The 19,420-nt window shown below is 38.0% G+C and overlaps 1 protein-coding gene and 1 long non-coding RNA gene across 2 annotated transcripts in view; one reads left to right on the top strand and one right to left on the bottom strand.

Moving 5' to 3' along the window:
* The first annotated feature begins 1,663 nt into the window (after window positions 1–1,663).
* LOC117605593 (uncharacterized) overlaps window positions 1,664–19,420 on the top strand; it is a 161,398-nt gene continuing 143,641 nt past the window's right edge. Inside the window, exon 1 of the mRNA XM_076692114.1 lies at window positions 1,664–1,941. The gene's annotated coding sequence lies outside the window, so the exon portion shown is untranslated. The remainder of the gene's footprint in view (window positions 1,942–19,420) is intronic.
* Window positions 10,961–12,281, bottom strand: LOC117609036 (uncharacterized). The gene is made up of 3 exons (XR_004582490.1): window positions 12,200–12,281; window positions 11,184–11,274; window positions 10,961–11,099 (listed from the first exon to the last, which is right to left on the bottom strand). It is a non-coding gene; the product is annotated as an uncharacterized LOC117609036 (long non-coding RNA).

Raw genomic sequence — 19,420 nt, 5'->3', positions numbered from 1 at the left:
ATAATTTCATAATTTTTTAATAATTTATCAATTTTGTAATATTGTTTTATAGATCTCTGATATACGTGCTTGAATAATTCATTAAAATTCAATTCTTTTAACGATCTGAAGCCTCCTTATTTAGTTTTATGACATATGTTAATTGCATAATGCATTAGCTCATTTTTTGTCATAAATTTCATTGGGGATTTGCAGAATTAAAAAAATAGTTTATGATACTTAATTTTAAACCGGTAGCAAATTTCTTTTAAAGTTATTTGATTTGTAGTTTATTTAACCACATTCCAGATTAGATTTAACAAAGTATCTTCGCATATCTTTATATTTAATTAAATTTGTTTCGATTTTTAAATTTTGATTGATCCGAGCGTTGTCCAAACGCTATAGTCATCTATGAGCAGATGGGAGAACTAATTGGAGCGTTTCCAGTAAGAATAAATCTTTAAAATTATTTTTATTGAAGAATTTAATGAACTTAAATTGTATAAACGATTAAGATACCTGCCTTACTAACTATTAACTTTTAGTGCTACTTTTAATAGATATTAATTGATTTAAAATAATTATAGATATCAGATCCATATAAGTGCAACAAACTTCTATTTATTTAGGATAGTTTACAGTGGCAACATTAATATTGTGTAAGCAATAATTTGTCAAATTAAATTAGTTTTTAGAAACAGCAATTTGAAATTCAATGGCCTGATATCTATCTGAGGCTTGTGGAAACTACTTGCTGAAATTCCAATCGAGTTAACATGAACTTACAGTTGGTACATTTTAATTTCGCAAATAAGTTCTAATTGTCACTTAAATACATTGAATAATGCTTTAATTAAGTAAATGGAAATTAGTTTCCCACACCTATACATAAAGTTACTTTTTAAAATTTTAGTTAAGTTATCATCAACTTACATTCAGTAAATAGTTTCAGGCTTTATGAAAAGATGGCAAAACCATTCAAGTTCTGAATATTTAATTTGCAATTTTAAAAATTTTATAGTTTTCATTTTTACATCTGTATCTCTACTTATTCAATTGAATACTAAACTCTATTTTTGCATATCAGTATAAAAATACAAAGTCTGATATGCAATTTGACCAACTTATACTTCTAAAATGGTAGAAAAAGGAAAATTTCATTAAGCAAAATTAAATGGTTTCAAATGGATGTATTTTTGAATTGATGAATTTTCGACCTCAATATCCTCGTACTTGTTTGTAGAGAATAAAAATACGCTTTAGTTGACGTATAGAAAAGTATACAGTTTATGAAATCAATTCTGAAATTTTTGAAACGCCCCCATTCGACGCCATTTATTTTTTTCTATCTTGCACCATTTTACAAATATAACTGCCTATTTCCATGGGACATGGAAATCGTCATGCTTTCAATTTATTTAATTAATTATAAAACAATGACATGATCTTCCAATTTACTGTAAGAGAATCGATCGATAGTTATCGATAGTTGAGCGTGATATTTACGACTAGCGATATTTCCCTATCTCTAAAAGGTAGTGTATTCTGATGAGTAAAATGTTTCTAGGAAATTTCGAGGGGCGGCGCTGGCGTCGCTGCCCGGCATTCCATAGGCTGTTCGAAACGGGAGATGCGCGCGCGTTCGATGAAGACATGCGCGAGACAGGCGGTCTTAGTCTGAACAGTCAGTGCATGGCGGCCCGAGGCCCATCGATATCGTATCGCGCAGCACTCCAGATACGCGTTTAAAACACGAGTGTGTCCGTGGTGCACCGGTTAACTTCTTTTCTTCTTCGGTTATTCGATCGCGAATACATCGTCGTTGCCGTCGTGGTTGACACAGTGTGTGACGCTTGTGTGACAGTTCCCCTCCGAGATATCTCGTGGATTCGGGGAAATCGTCAACCCAGACGGAGGGAGAGAGGGAGAGTAAGAGAGACAGCACGGACCATCGTTCCGGTGAGTACTCATATGCAATAAAATACATTTAAATCCTTGTTTAATCCGTTTGAAAATCTATAATATTGCATTGATACATCCTACTCCAATATAAATGAACAATGACGTGTACTCTCACTTTTGACGTATATATGTGACATTTCACCGTTTTCAATTGTCAATTCTAAGCGATATTATTTAACGATTAACATAAACAATCGGTATTACTATAACCGTCGAGTTAGCTTTGAGTATTCTCGGAGCACGAGGGCGGCGTGCACGCTCCACACGAGCAAAACGTTTCTCGGTAGGATGACGTATCCGGCAATGGTGCTCAATGATCCGGAAAATATCGAAGGGACAGAGTAGGCTCGGTGTCATTGAAACGGGTTTCTCTTCGACATCTTCATTTCCTCGGTCCTATAATCGTGTCTCGATTCAAAATCTTTTATTTTCTGACCTTCGTTGGTTGTGTATGTGTACGTATATGCCGCGTCCGTGTGGAGTCCACACCCATAGCGTTGCCAAACGCTACAGGTGTGGTCATTGACTTCGATCCGCACGGTTTGTTGTTATTTATCAGGGGGACGGAAAAGGGACGCAGCTACTTGGAAGATTTTGAAACTTTATTTCGCGTGGAATTTCCCAAGCTCCGCGTACGTATGTGTCTGTGACATCACTTTCACGGTTCCTGTCGGCTATGTGGGCGAGCAGCACGCTCGATTCGAGCAGACCGAACAAGGTTAACGCGAGCGGGCAAGGTTAACGTTAATTCGTACCGTGTTTTGGGAAAATGTCGCGAGGAGAGTAGTAAAGGTACGATAAATAAATTTATTTTGATAATGCACGTATTTTATTCCTTGAATAAATTTTCAAAAGTACTTATTGATAAAATATTTTGAAGCCTTACTTCAGGGTAAATGAGAGAACTATATCTAAATCTATTTGCAAACGTATTTACTGGGGCGAATGCAGGATTAAATGAATTGTAAACTAGGTATGCGAGTCCATTGAACTCACTTAATCGGATAAGGGTCAAACGTGTACAGGTAGTAGAATATCGTAGAATTGAAATACTGATATTTCACTTGTAAGACTACTTTTTTATATTTATTTTATTTAAAATTTTGAAGTTAATGGAATAAGTAGTTTTTAGTAAATAGCATAATGAATTAACACAGAACTATCAAACCAATCAAGCTTCATGTTTCTTATTTTAAATTATAAATTTAATCAAGATATTTTTGTTGAAATGGATGTTCCTTATTCAAAATAAGAATGGAGGTATATGTTACCAGCAATGTATGAAAAGCAGATTGTATAGAATGCTTGGCGTTTTTGGCAAAATATGAAATATCTGAGTTATTTTAATATTATGTACACTTTTCCTAGGCATTGTAAGAATTTTATTGTAAGAAAATTATTATTCTAAAAATTAGTAAAATAAGAAAAAATCCTAAAAGGTCTTTAATGAAAAATTTTAATTTTGGAGTAATTTAATATCGTTTATATCAGGATTTAGATCGGTATTACCTGTACAATACCTGCTTTTCATACATTTCCGGTAACATATAATATTAAATTTATATTTCGTCCTTTATCTATTTAATTTTCTATATTGTTAAAAATAATCGTACATCAAACATCGGTAGTTGTAGTGTTAACAATGGTTCCATTCCTTTTCCACGATATTTTCGCTTGATTCCCAAACATAAATTTCCGTTAAGCGGCCGGAAGAAGAAGGTTAACTCGTAGGACACCACATGCTCGTGTCTCGACCTAATCTTGCGTTATCAGCGTAGCGTTAAACATGGTTTTTATCAACCCAGAGGTTCCCAGTGTGTGGTAATTTTTCCTTGACGGTAGCGGGATACGTGGTGAAACTCGTAGTACTCGGGTATTCGCGTTGAAAACGATAATGTCAATAATGACTGGGATGATCATAAAAGAGGTAGAGACTGCATAGAAGTCGACGTAATACGGTTACGTGTAACAACGAGTATTAAACGTTGAAACGAGACTGTCGAGCTTTCACTGACCATGCAATTGTTCAGGATTCAATCGGCAACGTGTCGTTTTCGTGTAATTGCGTCGGTATGGCGAAACGAAGTTTCGAAGGATGAATGATATACATTAGAATGACAAACGGTCGTTAAATTTTACCGTCTCGAGGAGCGCGATGAGGACGGGAACAATAGGTTTGCCGTGACTGGTTAGGCGAGAGCGAAAACGTTCTACGTATTCTGTCTCCTGAGGTCTTTCCCTCGGACATTCTCTTCTTCACGCGAACGCTATGAAAGCGAACAGAAGCATATTTATGTAGGTACAACGGGTAAGAGTACTCTTGTCTCGAGGACGGTCACTCGAGTGGTGAATTACTGAAGTTAGCGACACCGTTTCTTTCCCTTTCCCTCGAGTGCTGTGTACTTCCTTTCTCGTTGTGTGGTCCCTTCTTGCTGATTACATTGTATGTACCGGCAATTACAATTTGTAAGCTTTCGAAATTATGCTTGAAATATGACGTTGGAAAAAATGAATTTTTATCTTTCAGTTGGGTGCATTGTATCAGAATCATCATTAGTCATCATCTGAGACGTTCACAGGCCAAAGTGATTAACTCCATTTATTGAATCTTAAAATTGTAGTGTCATTGCACTTGATTGATGCTGAATTTTATCAATTTCTTTATTTTTTTGAGTGAATCGATTTGACTCATTTATAGATCATGATTGGAAATTGTATTGATCCATAGTAGCGATGGTACGAAATTTTGATAGCGGCCGGTATTGTCATGAGGTAATTGTCTATTATTTGGTGGGTATCTTCGATTTTCAATTGAATATATTGAAAAAGGATATTAAAATGAAATCAAAACCTAATCTAAAACTACCAAGCACAAGCTACATATAAGGTAGATACTGATAGTGATGGAGATGATTATTAAATTCCAATTTTTAATTTATTCTGTATTTGCTATTTTTGTTATTTGAATTTAATATTAATGAACATTAAATTGAACCCCTTTAAATTAATTACTGTTTATTTTTGATCACTTCATTATATCAAGCGCAAGCAATACAGTAGATATTGAAAGCGACTCAGATGATTATTAAATTAAATTAACATTAAATTAAAGCTCTTTCAACCATTTATTATTGGCTTTCTATCACTTCTTTTGCGTTCATATGGTTAATTTTCCTAATAGTTTTAATCTAAAATTAACGTTTGCGACACTTTCTCTAAAGATATTTCATCTTATATAAAGCTTTCCAATGTATTGAAGTTTAAGAGAAATCGGTGGTACCGACCAGATATCAAACAATTACCCTCTATCGCGGCTTCCACATTCGGCCGAAAGTATTTCAGCAGGGATTGTACGTGGTTATTGACCTTGTTCATGACCTCCATCGCAATTACGCTGCGCGGTGTGCACGCTTTTCAAGGATATTGGAGCTGCGTCGATCGATGAGGTGTTGAACGGGCCCGGTTTTCCTCTCCGCTTTTTCGTTCCCTGTTGCTCCGCTTTTCTCCATTTCCCCTCGAAACGAGCGGAATGGAACGGGGCTCTGATATTCGCCCGGCATCAATAAAGCCGCTTCTCTCTTTTCGAAGTATAAGTGCGTCGTCTATTAATAGAACTCTCTTTCTCTCTCTCTCTCATTTTTTGTTCTGCTCACGAAAAAGGGAATGCTTCGAACATGGAGCGCGAAGAAGAAGGGGTTGGCGAGCGACGTGCAGCCTTTTTGCCGTACGCACACTCGTGTGGGATGCACACACCCCTTTTTCCGCGGTACTCTGCTCCACCGGCCAGACAGAAAAAAAATGTCCAATAAAAATAAGTCCTAAAGTGGTTCCTGCGCTCGCGAGCACACCGTTCTACCCGCTTCTTCACGGGAATTCGTACGGTTCCTTGTCCTATCTTGCATTTTCTCCTTCCATCTTTCCTCCTCGCTTTTGCACCCTGTTTCCGACCGCAATACCTATCGAAACGCTGCGGCTGGATATAGATCTTTTCTTACGTTTTCGCTGAATTCCCCAGATCTTCTTGTTCTATGCTTTATCCAGACCCATTTCCACGATATCGCCTCTGTATACCGGGTATCGAGGCATTTCTTCTGATAGTTATGCAAAAATGGAAAGTAATGGGTGGATCAGTGGTAGTGTTTGTAGATTTGAAATATTATAGATAGATGAATTTTTTTGTTTATATATCGATAATTAGTATGGAAGTTTTTCAGGAATAATATAATCCCTAGGGTGTTTCATATACATATTAGCATTTGCAATGTGTTTCAATTCAACAAATAATAATATTTATTATTAATTAAAATAAGTTCCATTGGGTTTTATTTATTACCTAGCTAATATTATCAATTTTATGAACATTCTGCTACGGTGTTGAATTTTTGAACGAATCTGTTTTTCGTTACAATACCCGTTCACTTTTTCCAAAAAATTTGCATCTGTCAAATGCATACATCGGTTTCGTTCCCATTTGGGATACGAGCGGATCGCGTTTATCATGGAAATTAACGACGTTTGCCTATGTCGCGTTCAGTCGGTTTCAATACAACAGCGAAACATATGCAAATTTTCTTTTCGAACCTCCCCTTGGCCGCCAGTGTTGCAATTTAAAGGCTTGGTCTAGCCAGTCTCAACAATAGCTTTCTCTGCAATTAGTGTAACGTGCACATTACGTATGGAAAGCTGCAACTAGAACGGCTGTTGCTCTATGCAAGGATATAAACGATCGAGGAGGAAACGGGAAGGAAAACGAGGCTTGCACTTCGAAAATTTATGTTCCTCGCTCATAAATTATAGAAAATCGACAACGGAAGAGGGAGTGAACGTATTACCTTTTATTGAACATTATGGCAAGGTCGCGTAAGAAGTAGCGCGCTCCTTAGGAGCAAAAAGTGGCCGGAATATTTGAATATTTAACAGGGCCGAGGTGACGTGTTATCGGAGGTTCTTATCGCCGGCAAACGCGGTCTTATCGTCGCGAAGAAGAGCTGCTAGGTGTGCAAATATTTAAGGATACTTGCCACAGCTTTTTCACTGTGATTAACGATACTTACCGCGGCTTCTTTCTTATCGCGATAAACGAGCAGCTGGTGCATTATTAACGATACGATCGCGTTCACCAACGATGACGATCAACCCTGTGACGTGAAACAGTTTGATACGGTACAGCATGTACAATTTAACACCCTGTTGTAATCTTTTCAACGACACTTATTCCAACTAATCTTCGTTTCCAAAGAAGCAGCGATCTTATCGAGCCATTTTCTTGGTCTTGGAGCGAATCGATTTCACGGAAGCCGAGTTCTTCCCTGAATCTCGGATTTAATCAAACTCTCTTCCTGGTCCGTGTGTTCTTTCCTGACACATTGTTCTCTCCCTGGCATTTAGCAACCCTCTACCGACCAAGGAAACTTCTCGTTCCTCCACAATTGAATTTCTCTCGTTTGCATTTTTCTTTTCTCTCTTTCTTTCTTTCGACTGCCTTTAATCGTCGAACAATAGGACAGCGAAGAAGGGGAACGTCGTACTCGTCTTTTCTTGAATCTCTTCTCGTCTCCCCGGGGACCAGCTTTATCACGAATGTTTACAGGGTTTATCTTCGCACCCCTTCGAAGTACCTTGTAGTCGCTTGCACCACGTGTCCCCTGCTTATACACACCTCGCACCCTTGTGTTTCTCGGATAGAGATTCCCCGAAGGGGTTACAAGGATCCCAAGACATCCTTTGCCACTGTATCCTTCTTTTTTTACCGGTGTAACCGCGAGCATGGCGCCGATTGTTTCGCTTCGCGACGTTAAACGCCCCCTTTGTGTGATAAATAATGGAATTACGTGCAGTTTCGTCGGTTCCATGGTACCGTGGCTCGTTTATGATATTTCTTTTCAGATTATGGCTCTCGCGTGTTTGAAGGTGGTCTTGCTCTTTTCGTTGTTTGATCGTAATTCAATGGAGCAGGAAAAGAGTCGAGGTTTCTGTATGGAAGTTCACTTTTGAAGTGGTCGTCGAACGTTTATGTGCTTGATGTTGAATTTATTAAGAGATTGCGGTCTGGTAATTAACCATCTCTATTTTCCTCTTTTATTCAAAAGTCATAGAATACCTCTTAAAATTTCATAAAAGTTTGAGAAAATTATTGGAATTGTTAAAATATTTAGATGAATGCAGTTTTCAGCTGAAATATTTTTTTAATAAAAACAGAATTTTAATTGTATTTATTATTTAGACATTTAAAATAAAAAATATAAATATCTGTGTATTTGACTAAAAATTAAGAAACAATTATTAAAATTATAAAGAGATATCAAAGAAATCATTTAACCCCTTCCAATTTTAATTTTATTTAAATTTTATTTGTGAAAGAGAAAGTGAAAAATATCTTCTGAATGAAATATTGTATTTGACGTTGTAGTTATTAATTTGAAACGTTAGAGAGCTTATTCAGCATCAGATTTTATGAACGTCTGTTTTATAACATAAACAGATCCGTATATCTACATACACATAGTTCTTTTATTTAGTACCAATGGTAGTCTGCGTATTACATGCATTCACCGTTAGTCTGCTCTTCATTGAAACAAAATGCATCTCATAAATTAAAGCGTCGAGAATTTTGTCGAGAATTTTGTTCATGTGCAGTTCGTGGCGGGCTCGTAAATCTTGCAAGGCACGTACAGTACCGGTCATAATTATTCGAAAGATATGAATTTTAACTTTCCTCCCAGACAAGTGCCATTATTCTTCCGAGTCAACGATTCCATCCTTAGAAGGTAATTTCATTCGCAACAAGGAGAAACAAATGAGATTTATTCGAATTAACCTCCCGTCAGAATGATGTCTCTTTCACATTTTTCTTTCAATTTAATAAGATTCTCTTTTAGGGCGAGCTTGCTCCCCTCTCCCAAAATTTGAACTGGTTCTTGCCTAAACATGTGGATCATCATTATTCTAAAATTTTTAGATTTCATAATTCTCCAATTTCACAATTTCAGAATCTTCAGAATCTTTTAATCTTCTTCTACACTTCAAAATTACAAAATTATAAAATTCCAGATTACCAAAATTTGAGAATTCAAAAATTCCAAAGTTACGAAAGTCTGTGATTCTAAAATTTCTGGTTACCAAGATTTCAAAGTTTCTAAATTTCCCAAATTTTTAAATTACAAAATTTCTAAAGAACTTGGCTTGCTCCAATAGAAGGTCTAAGTTACACCAATTTTTCACATGCAAGAAGCAATCAGAGTCAAATAGCTACTGTTATCATTAATATCAGTTAGTTCCATAAATAATGTCGTTTCTTATCTTATTTACCAGAACAAACGTATTTCATGCAGGTAACAAGCATTTCGTGTAGTCTATGTATCACTTTAATTTAAATGTTCAAGTTTCTTGGTATTAAAATTATTGCTTTTAAACATTGAATAAAATTATCTTTGCCATAACTCATTCAAGTTATCAGAGCATTAAAACAAAGAAATTGATTTTGTCAACTTGTTCCACGTGCAATACAGTCGACATTTAAATTTCGAGGGAATACAAGAGATTAAAGAAGGAAATAAATCGTACAATGTTAAACACTACACACTAATAAAAACGCCCTTATATTAAAACCATAGCCCCCAATGGAGTCGTTGGAATAATTACGAAGGTTTCTGGCTTTCCTCTGTGCCGTTGTTGCAGCAAGTTTTTTCGGAGGGGTAGCGAATTCAGTAAACACTTTGTAAATCATACACTCGCATCGCGCACCCCCCGACAGGAATACGCGTGCACCTATGCAGTTGGTGCACGCAGGCGTGCTGCAGGTAGACGACGCGTGCCTCCACTGCTTTCCAAAGGTGCTGTACTTTAACTGCACCCCTCGCTCGTTCGAGAAGTCACGCACGCGATTCCGTCATTAATTGTTCGAAGCTACACGCAAGCATGTCATGATAGTTAGCTTCTGTTCGTTCGGTTGTGTCCTCCGCGATTTGCTGCTGATCGCTCGATCGTTTCGCATCTTTCCTTCCCCTTATATTTTCTTTTCTTTGCAACTTTTGTACATTTTCTTTGTAACTTTCATATTTTGGTGTCGTCTTGAAAGCTGTTTGAATTTTACTTCTGATTTTTTAAAATTCTCTTCTCTGTCTTTCATATTTTTTTGAAATGTGTTATACTGTTTCGAATTTATCTTATTCTACCTAATTTCGTATCTTTACCTCGTCCAAACATTGTGGGCCTCCTATCACCATGAATTGCATCTCGTGTTTGATTTACACCACACAGTGTATCCGTCGTTCTCGTGACTGCTTCCTCTCAATTCCTGTGCAATTTCGAAGCTTAAAGGACAATATTAGCGTTGGACGGTTTACACGAAGTTCGAGCCAAGCTTGTTCCTGTCTGGACGCTGGTAATGACGAGCATTACGTGAAATTACTGGTAGACACGATTGTCCGGAATTGACGGTACAAATTGACGCGTGATATCGCGTGAAATTGCGTATCGGTTGTGCTTGAACGTACGTCGTGAGAAACTTTGATCTGCGATCTTCCTGATTCCATTTCATTTCATATTCCTTGCACGCGGTCTATTTTCACTCTCCTATGTCCTGCTAAACCATGAAATTAATTATTCCTTTTAATACAGTATTGGAAATTTAGTTTAGCCGAATAATTATGAAGGGAAGAAGATTTAAGACGATATTAAAAATACCAAATGAAAGCTTTGAATTGAGAAATTAATTTAATACAAACTCAGGACTTCAGTTCCATCAAAGGCTAAGAATTATACAAGGTGCTCTTCGATCACTAACTAACTTTTGGAGACAACAAGTTTGGAATCCTCTGTGCAGCTTGTCGAACTAGGAAAAGTTTTCACAGCTGGCCCGACCAGAAGGCAGCCACGTCTATATTTACTCCACACTTTCGGCTTTCCGGTTTCCTCGTTTTCCTTAATGGCGAGTTCACGGAAGTTCGTTAATGTAGGAACTATTATTAGACCAAGACCGTCACGTAGTACGTTTACGTTTTCACGTAATCATCGTCGCCGCGAAAGCTCGCCGGCACAGGATCGAGGAAAGATCGTATGATAGATCGATTTCGATGCCGCGGCCAGAGTCACGAATTCGAGTCGTGCTTGCAGGATCGTAAAGCCGAGGTTCACTCGAGACCTGTTCCTTGTGCCTGAGGAACGTGAAAACGATCGATAACTCAGTGGAACGCCCCCATTGTTGAGAAGAGAAAGGAAGAAGGACAAGGCAACCTTACCTTTCTCTCTTTCACCCTCTTCGTGTTCTTTTCAACCGGCTGAATGTGCGACCAAGAAGTTCCTTTAACCTTTTCGAAGATACGCTCCGAGCTAAGAGAAGTCGGACAGAACTGTTTAGATAAGAGATGATAAAAGAAGAAACGATCGTGTGTTCGTAAGCTGTTATTGTATCGAGGATACGTGAGAATTAAACGTAGGATCTTTATTGGTTTCCCTTTTCTCTTTTATTCGAGTGATCGGCATCATAAATTAAATATAATTAAATAATTAACGTTTTAACGTGCTATAGTTCTGTCTATAGTTTTGGTATCCTACTTAACTTCTTTCTCGATATATTCTAAGTTTGACTAAGTTTTCTATAAAAAATATCAAAATTCAGAAGACTCCACCAGAGGGCTTGGTTTTTAGGAGAATTGAAGGTGAGTTTAGATGGAGTCTTAGTTGAAGTTAGGAGGAATCTAACGTAGAATCTCCTATCTTTACACGTGAGCATAATTAGGTAGGGACCAGGGTAGGCCAAGGTGGAAGAGGGCTTCCCAAAATGTGCACCCCTTCACTATTTGGAGATTCTGAAATTTTCGAATCTCAAAATTCCAAAATGTGCACCGGCCCCCTCACTATTCTCACATTGTAATATTCTAAAATTCTCAAAGGCTCAAATTCCAAAATTGCAAAACGTGGACCAGCCCCCTCACTATTTTTAGATTCTAATATTCTAAAATTCTCAAAGGCTCAAATTCCAAAATTGCAAAACGTGGACCAGCCCCCTCACTATTTTTAAATTCCAATATTCTAATATTCTAAAATTCTAAAATTCTAAACTCTTCAAATCCCAAAATTCTAAGATTCTAATATTCTGTTAATGAAGTTAAGGAAGCTGGCTTATCCCCAAAAAAATCCCAGTTACTCCGACCGTCTCATACCTACAGAACATAGATAAATAAGAAGAGCGATGAAATACCGCTTCCTATTAATTAATAGTAGCCTAATTTACACGTCATTATACACCACTTACCATTTGAACTCGTCAATTCATAGTCAATCGATCGCCAAACAGGCGGCTGATAAAGAAAGAGCTCATCAATCACTTGAATAGCTGAAGCATGCAGTGTAAACATCGAGTAATCGAAAGATCGTCGGGTTGAAACTTTCCGATCGATCGATCTCGTTCTCCTCTGAACCGGAAGCACTCGCGAACGTCGCTTGGTCGTCACCTCGTGTTTCTGCCCGATTAAATCGAACGCGTAATTGCAGCCTGAACCGATTCTCGTGCACGATGTTCCGTCTTTTGCGAACAGAGCAAGGTGCACTCGAAACAAAGCTCCATAGCCCGTTCGTTTCGCCTGTTTCCCTGCCGGCAATGATTGCTGTACCCGGCATTTTTTTTGTTTTTTCGTCCCGACACAGTACGCGTTCAACGGCGCGGAAATTCAGCCCGCATTTCCACGGCTGCCGCGGAAACTGCTACGACGGAGACGGATGCGACGCCGAGCGACTTTTCTGCGACGAGGACAATGCGCTCTAAGGAAATTACTCTGCTAGTCTCTACTCCGTGTCCGTACGAAAACGACCCCCTTTTCGAATCCATGATTTTCTTCACCACCCTCTATTTAGAATTCTATTCCGCACCCATTGGTGTACCTGTTTCAAAAGAACACTTTATCCTTCTTTTTATTTTATTTTATTTCATTTTATTTTAATTTGTAATCACTGAGGAGGTTTCTAGGCCATAAAGAAAAGAAAGAGGAAAATTCTTTCGTATATTTAGAAGGAAAATTTGTAAAACAGATAGTCCATTAATAAAAGAGGAACTCAACTTAATCGACGCTTTATTAGGAGGTTCGCTTGAATGTTTGCTTCTATGGTCATCTTTATATGTATACATTACAATGAATGCTTACACGTAGAGGACTGTTATCTTCATAACGTGTACCGTGCATTTCCTATGGGGAACATTCTCTTCCTGGTCGGAGCGAGTGCGGCCTGTTTAGGTGGGCGTTTCATAGGTACCAGTTTATTTAAATTGATATAACTCGATCCACCGGGGTGACAGGAAATGTGGTGCATGTGCACGTTGTAACGACAGGTTGTTTGCTCCAAGTTATTTCAATACGTACCCTGTAATTTCTACTAAATCTCAAGGGATCGTTGAAAGTTGTTGATTTTCGTTATTAATTAATTAACGTGTCGTGCATCGATCAATATTTTCTAATGAAAATTTAAACCCATGTGTTTGAAATATTAAAAAATAATATCAAAGCAATAAAATATTATATAAAATTAATAATTTCTCTTCAAATCAAGAAAACCGCACTTAAGAATTTCTCTTTAAATCGCAATCTTTTTACAAAATATCAAACAAACTTGTCCTATTTCCTTGTCTCAGTTTAACTACAAAGGATTACGTGGTGCGAAAGAGATCACGGATCTTATAAATATTTCTCTCGGTTTGTTTGGACACGTGGCTTCCGTTTACAGACATTTTCGCCGACGGAAGTGTATCCAACACCTCTGAGACACCCACGTGTCCTCTGGTACTCGAGAGAAGAGGTTATTGTGCAGCGTATTAGAGATTCATAAGGGGTGGGCGTTGTCGGAGGCGCATTAAGCTGTTTGTTTCCGAGCGACAGATACTGCATCGATGCGTTTCGACATCTTTACTTCCGTTCGGCCTTTCACTTTTCCATCGTGCTCGTTTTTCCACGATCATTGATCCGAAACGCGTTTCTGCCTTTGCTTCGATCGAAGCATCCAACGATTCCGTGGAGCGCTTCGACGATCGCTGTTAGTCGTACAATTATTTTTATCAGTGGCGAGCTTTCCGCACCAAAAATCATCCCGCAGTGACAAAGAAAGGGAAAGAAGGGAAAGCATTCGCGTGGTAGCAGACGAAAAGGGAACGGAAATATTTCGAGCAACAAAGGAAGTCTTTTGATTTCCTTTGACCGATGCTGCCTGTGCGCAAAGAGAAGGCGGATAATCGAGCTTAATTAAAACGATTATACCCACAAATCGAGCGGCAACAAGAATGCGGGCTTTCGAGCGCTTTCTTCCCTTTCAACCAATTACCTTTAGCGAGCTTTCAAATCGAAGGGAGCGACGATAGAGAAAGAGAAACGACTGAAGGGAAATAGAAAGGGAAGAGCAGAGAAGCCAGCCAGCCACCGTATACGCGATTGAAGTTTCATTCTGTTCGAGGGGTACGCTTTAACCGAGTGCTTTCAGATGCTTCGCCGTGAATTACTTACGACCTAAAGCGATCCGGAATGTTGTCCGAGAAAGACTTTAATCTACCTTTCGCCATCATTTTTTTTTTCTCTTCCATTTTAGCACTTTCTCTTTCTCTTTTTTGTTTCATGCATATGATTCGAAACTGATGGTGATTAGTGCAGGTCGCTGCATGATGGATTTAGAGATAGAGATAGGCTCTCTTGTGGTACAGTGGATGATCAAATTATTAGAGCCACTCGCGTAAATTGATGATTTTACGTAAAAATCATTAATCCTTAAGTGAAAACCGAGTTAAACGGAATTTTTGTTATTTTATATAAGTTATTTGTTATTTTTGTTGTTATGTAAGTATTTTTGTATATATTATTAGTAGAGGATTATTGATTAAAAGTTATTCAATGTAAAAACCTTAAAATTGTGGTTCTCTTTCTATACAAACACGAGAAACCTACTTTTCATATGATGGCTCTAGTAATTTGATCATCCACTGTAAATTTTAATTAATTAGCCCTCGAATCCCTACCGTTCCATCGGAAATTTCCCAAAATTCTAATGGCCACCCTTGATTCGTCCCTGGTCATTAAATACCCATTGTAAATAAATTTTCGTCTCGAGAACATAAAATTCTGCAGACGTAGATTGTTATTTTAATCAGTCCTTCAATTTTAAAATACTATGTCTGGAGTACTATTTTGCGATAAAATCCACGAGATAACTCAGTACACAGAAACTACTTGAATTACTTGAAAAGGCTTTACATTTAATATCATGTCCAGCAGATAAGTATTCATTAACGTGCATCTTATCAATGAAACGGTGGTAATTTCAGTTCCAAGGTGACGAGGAGATAAAACTGTAACCTTTTTCGAGTTCGCACCTTTTTCTATCGCTATCAAAGACCGCTGCGAAATAAAAACATTACCTTTTGAATGCTGAAGGATGAATCTTAAGATACCGTAGATCCTTAAAGCAGACGGTCGTCAGGGTATTTAAAATTTCAACCATACACATTGCGTGTACTGCACCGTGGATCAATGCTAATAAGCTTGTGAAAGAGTGATTAACTCTCTTTAAACGTGTTTCTTTCGGAGGATCTTAGCGTGCTACTTGTTCTCGAGTCTGTTTGAATCTGCTCGGTGTTATTTAAACGAACTACAAGGTACTTCCTTTTGTGCGTTCCTGTAAAATCTTGAAATCGTCTTTCTCTCGACATTGAAATTTACATTTCATGAAAATTAGTGATTCAGTATATTTTAATCATTTCTTTGATCAATTTGTACCAAAGGAATATATTCTTTACAATATTTTTCATCGTGCTTATAATTTTCCTTTTCTTCTTTCTAATTTTAATTTTAAATTATTCTAATATCATTCTATATATATATGTAATTTGAACGATACGTATTTAATGCTGACAAGATGGAAATGATTTATACAAGACTTGCTATTTCTGGTCGCACCTTACAGCCATATTCTAAGCTCTCGATTCACGATCGCATAAATTACAAGCGTGCAAGCATGGTGAAGTCATGAAGAAGGATCGAAGCGTCAGGTAAAAATGTAAACTAACCGTTGGTAAATTACTGCCGGTGCTCGTTAACCGATCTCGATCTCCGTAAGCATCGTTTCGCGCCGCTGTTCGACGTGAAGCTGAAAAGAATTTCGAAATGCAGCTGCCGCGAACACCTTTAAAATGCATTCGTTTTGAATCACACCGCTCTTAAGCTCGGTGCAATCGTAGATCGCCTTTGAATTTCCGGCCACGGAGTACCAGCAACGGTGAAACGACCCGGATTTTACGATCCCCGTGTTTTCCTCGTTATTACACGAGCGGGAAAAAGCCGCTGGAAAACGGAGTGATTACGAGAGGGAACGCGTGAAACACCTTTTCCGTCTCGCTAGCAATAGCAGTTCGGTTTAATTTGGCACGGTGTAAAGTAAGACGATGAAAACGAACGTGGCACGTTCAGTGGGCTTGAAAGTCAAAGGATTTCAAAGGAATAATTACGAAATATTGCGAACTGTGTGCGTCTTTGCAGAGGTGGTTAAATTATTATTAGATTAAAGAGCGGAAGGATTTTATATTAGGATTTTAGGAATTTGATTAAAATAAAATTTTTATGCCACACGGGATTAAAATGTTATCGAAAGTCTGCGATATGCCAATAAATTGTGTCGTTAAAGAAAAACAAATAAAAATAAAAATAAAATAAAGCTGATTTAATCGCAGTCGACTGCGAAATTCTGTTTCCTCGTTTACCGTTTATCGTTCGATACGTCCCACGATTTTAACACAACGATTTCACGTTTGCCCACGTGTTTCTGTTAGTTTAATATGGTGTAGCCACCTACCTCTTTGGACAGCTAGTCAGGGAATAAACTTCGCATAGAGATAGTTGATGCTAATCCAAAGTTTCATTTAAAGTTCGAAGGAAACTTTATACATTTTCTATTAAGAAAGATTACAGCCCCGGGCTCCACTTTGCAAGTGATCCATTATACGTCATTTTTGTTATTTAATTTTATTTACAATAAAATTCAATTTCTGAACCAAGTTTATCAATCAAGGAGGCTCTTAAAGGTTCAATAACCTTATGATCCCAGGAATTTCCATTTGCTCTTGTTTTATACCTACTTCAATTAAACATCTTGAAAAATTCGTTTGAAAGCTTGAATTTCCAATAAAGTAGACGCAGAATGGCGACCGGTTGCTATCCACAGGGCATCATTTAATGGTGTTTAAATATTCGTCCTTGCAGTGTACGCGCGTGTATCTGCATGTCAAAGAGACTTTTAGTAGAAGGGGTAAGGGTTGTGGCTTTAAAGAGTGTTGACTGTACGCACATGATTTACGCGTCTACGTTACAAAGTGACTCTCCGCTTTTGAGGCCTAGCGTGTTTCTCCGTCTGTTCGTCCGTTCGGCGTCGTCCATTTTCCCCTTGACGGATCCGAAGAGGATCGAGCCGAGCTTTCCGGAGTCGAGTCGAGTCGAGTCGAGTCGAGGAGCACTCGTTGACGAAGAGGGTCGAAGCCCACGAGTTCGGGGTTGGGCAGAGAAGAAGCTTTGCCATCCTCGAGTGTCCCCCGAAACGCTTAGAAATCGTGGTTAAGGGAAAGCAGTTTCGCCATTCGGATTCAAGGATCGTTGATAGGCCGGGGAATGTGTGCTACGGAGATGACGATTATCGTTCTCGATGTGCTTCCGTGGCTCTTCAACGATCAGCCACGCGGAAACTCGAGTTTCGTGGATAGATTAATTTGCTAACGTCGATCGTCAACTCGAACTACTGTTTAAACGCTGACTCTGTCGTTTCTCGAGGGTTGTTAAATGCTTGAGAACATTTTTACTTCGTTTTACAGTTAAATTTGTGGAAAATGTGATTAAGGGTAATTTCATGTCACCAGCAAAAATATGTAAAATTTATTTTTATATTATTTTACTTTCTTTAAACCTTGAATAACAGTGCTTGGGTCAATCATGACCCGAACTTATAAAACGTATATAAAGATATTCAACAATTTTTGAAGGAACAGTGTAAAACTTAGAAATCGAAAATAATATGAAATAGAATATTAAATTGAAACTGGGGTTCTCTCCATGATCCGCCATCCGAGCGTTCAAAAATGCTCTTAAAGAAACTTCGTTTTTCGATTACATGTACTGTTTATTATAAATGATTTGATTCTAACAAAATCATGGTAATCAAAATGATTAATTTGTATACGTAATGAAACATTTTATTTATTTATTCAGATACATATATGAATTTTTCCATTGACTGACAAATGTCTGAAAAATTAAATGAGAGAGAAAATTCGTATTGCACTGCACGGTACGATACTTACTTTGTGTTATGCGATTCATAAAATTCTATCAGATTTTCGAATCTCACTTCCGGCACGTTTCACGAATTTCTCCAATATCTTGGTGGAGGACGATTCTCGAGAGCAGCGATGAATTCGATCGAGGGCACAGTTCGAATAGAAAAGCTCCAGAGGTATCAATAGTCGGCTGGCTTTTCTGCGAATCGGTTGTCGAAGCTGAATGCTCGAATATTCGAAGCCCGCTCGACGAGCTGATGGTAGCGGGTGGAATAACCCCTTCGCCCCTCGTCCCTTGCTCCGAGCATCATGTAATTAATGAAGTTACGCTAATGCAATAACGTAGCGTCGCTGTACTGCCACCCCCGTGCCCTTCGTACCTCGCGATTCCTGTCGTTAATGCCGGTTCGTCGACGGCGATTGTCATCCGAGAGAATTCAAAGGGTCGTCATTAACGTATAACCAGGCTGCTTTTATATTTGCAAGGATATTCTAACGACGAACTCCATTTTAATGGAGTACCATGGAAAATCATGTAAAAAGGGTGCGATGTTGGAAGGATTATTTTCTAGGCAAACCTTTATCCTAGAATTTTATTTTCCTTCTCGAAAATTTCGTCCACAATTAATCGATTCGAGTTATAATTATTATAAATTTTCACGTGAATTGGAAGCAGAATTTCAAATCGGAGAGGAGAAACTAACGTTTTTTCTTTAGATTCTCGATAGAACGCATAAGATAGTAGGGTTACATCTCTTCCTTGCGGGTTACGGTTTGTTTGCTTTCTTCTGGGTTCACGTAGACACGAAGAGATACAGTAGGAGGTGCGGCTAACCGAGTTAATAATCCTGTTCTCGTGATCGTGAGCCTGTCACCAATAAAATACGTATGCCCGTCTTAATAAGCGTAAGAAATCGTAAGCCGGTTAACGTCGAACCGTGATAGGACGATCATCATTCCGATTCGTGTTCCAGTTGTTTTATATGACATTACAAGACAGGAGTGTCAGTGTTTTTGTGATAAGTAGATTTATCTCCGGGCAGTAGCTCCTCGAGATATTCTACATTTTCTTCTTTTTTCAAAGAAGGATTTTATTACAAAGAGCATCATAATTTTCAAAATTATTTTTGAAAATTTATTCAGTATACTGTAATATTATTTTTAAATATATCATTGATAAGT

Source organism: Osmia lignaria, chromosome 14, assembly GCF_051020975.1.
Source record: "Osmia lignaria lignaria isolate PbOS001 chromosome 14, iyOsmLign1, whole genome shotgun sequence".
NCBI lineage: Eukaryota > Metazoa > Arthropoda > Insecta > Hymenoptera > Megachilidae > Osmia > Osmia lignaria.
The sequence above is the reverse complement of the archived record's forward strand: the minus strand, read 5'-3'. Positions and strand labels throughout refer to the sequence as shown.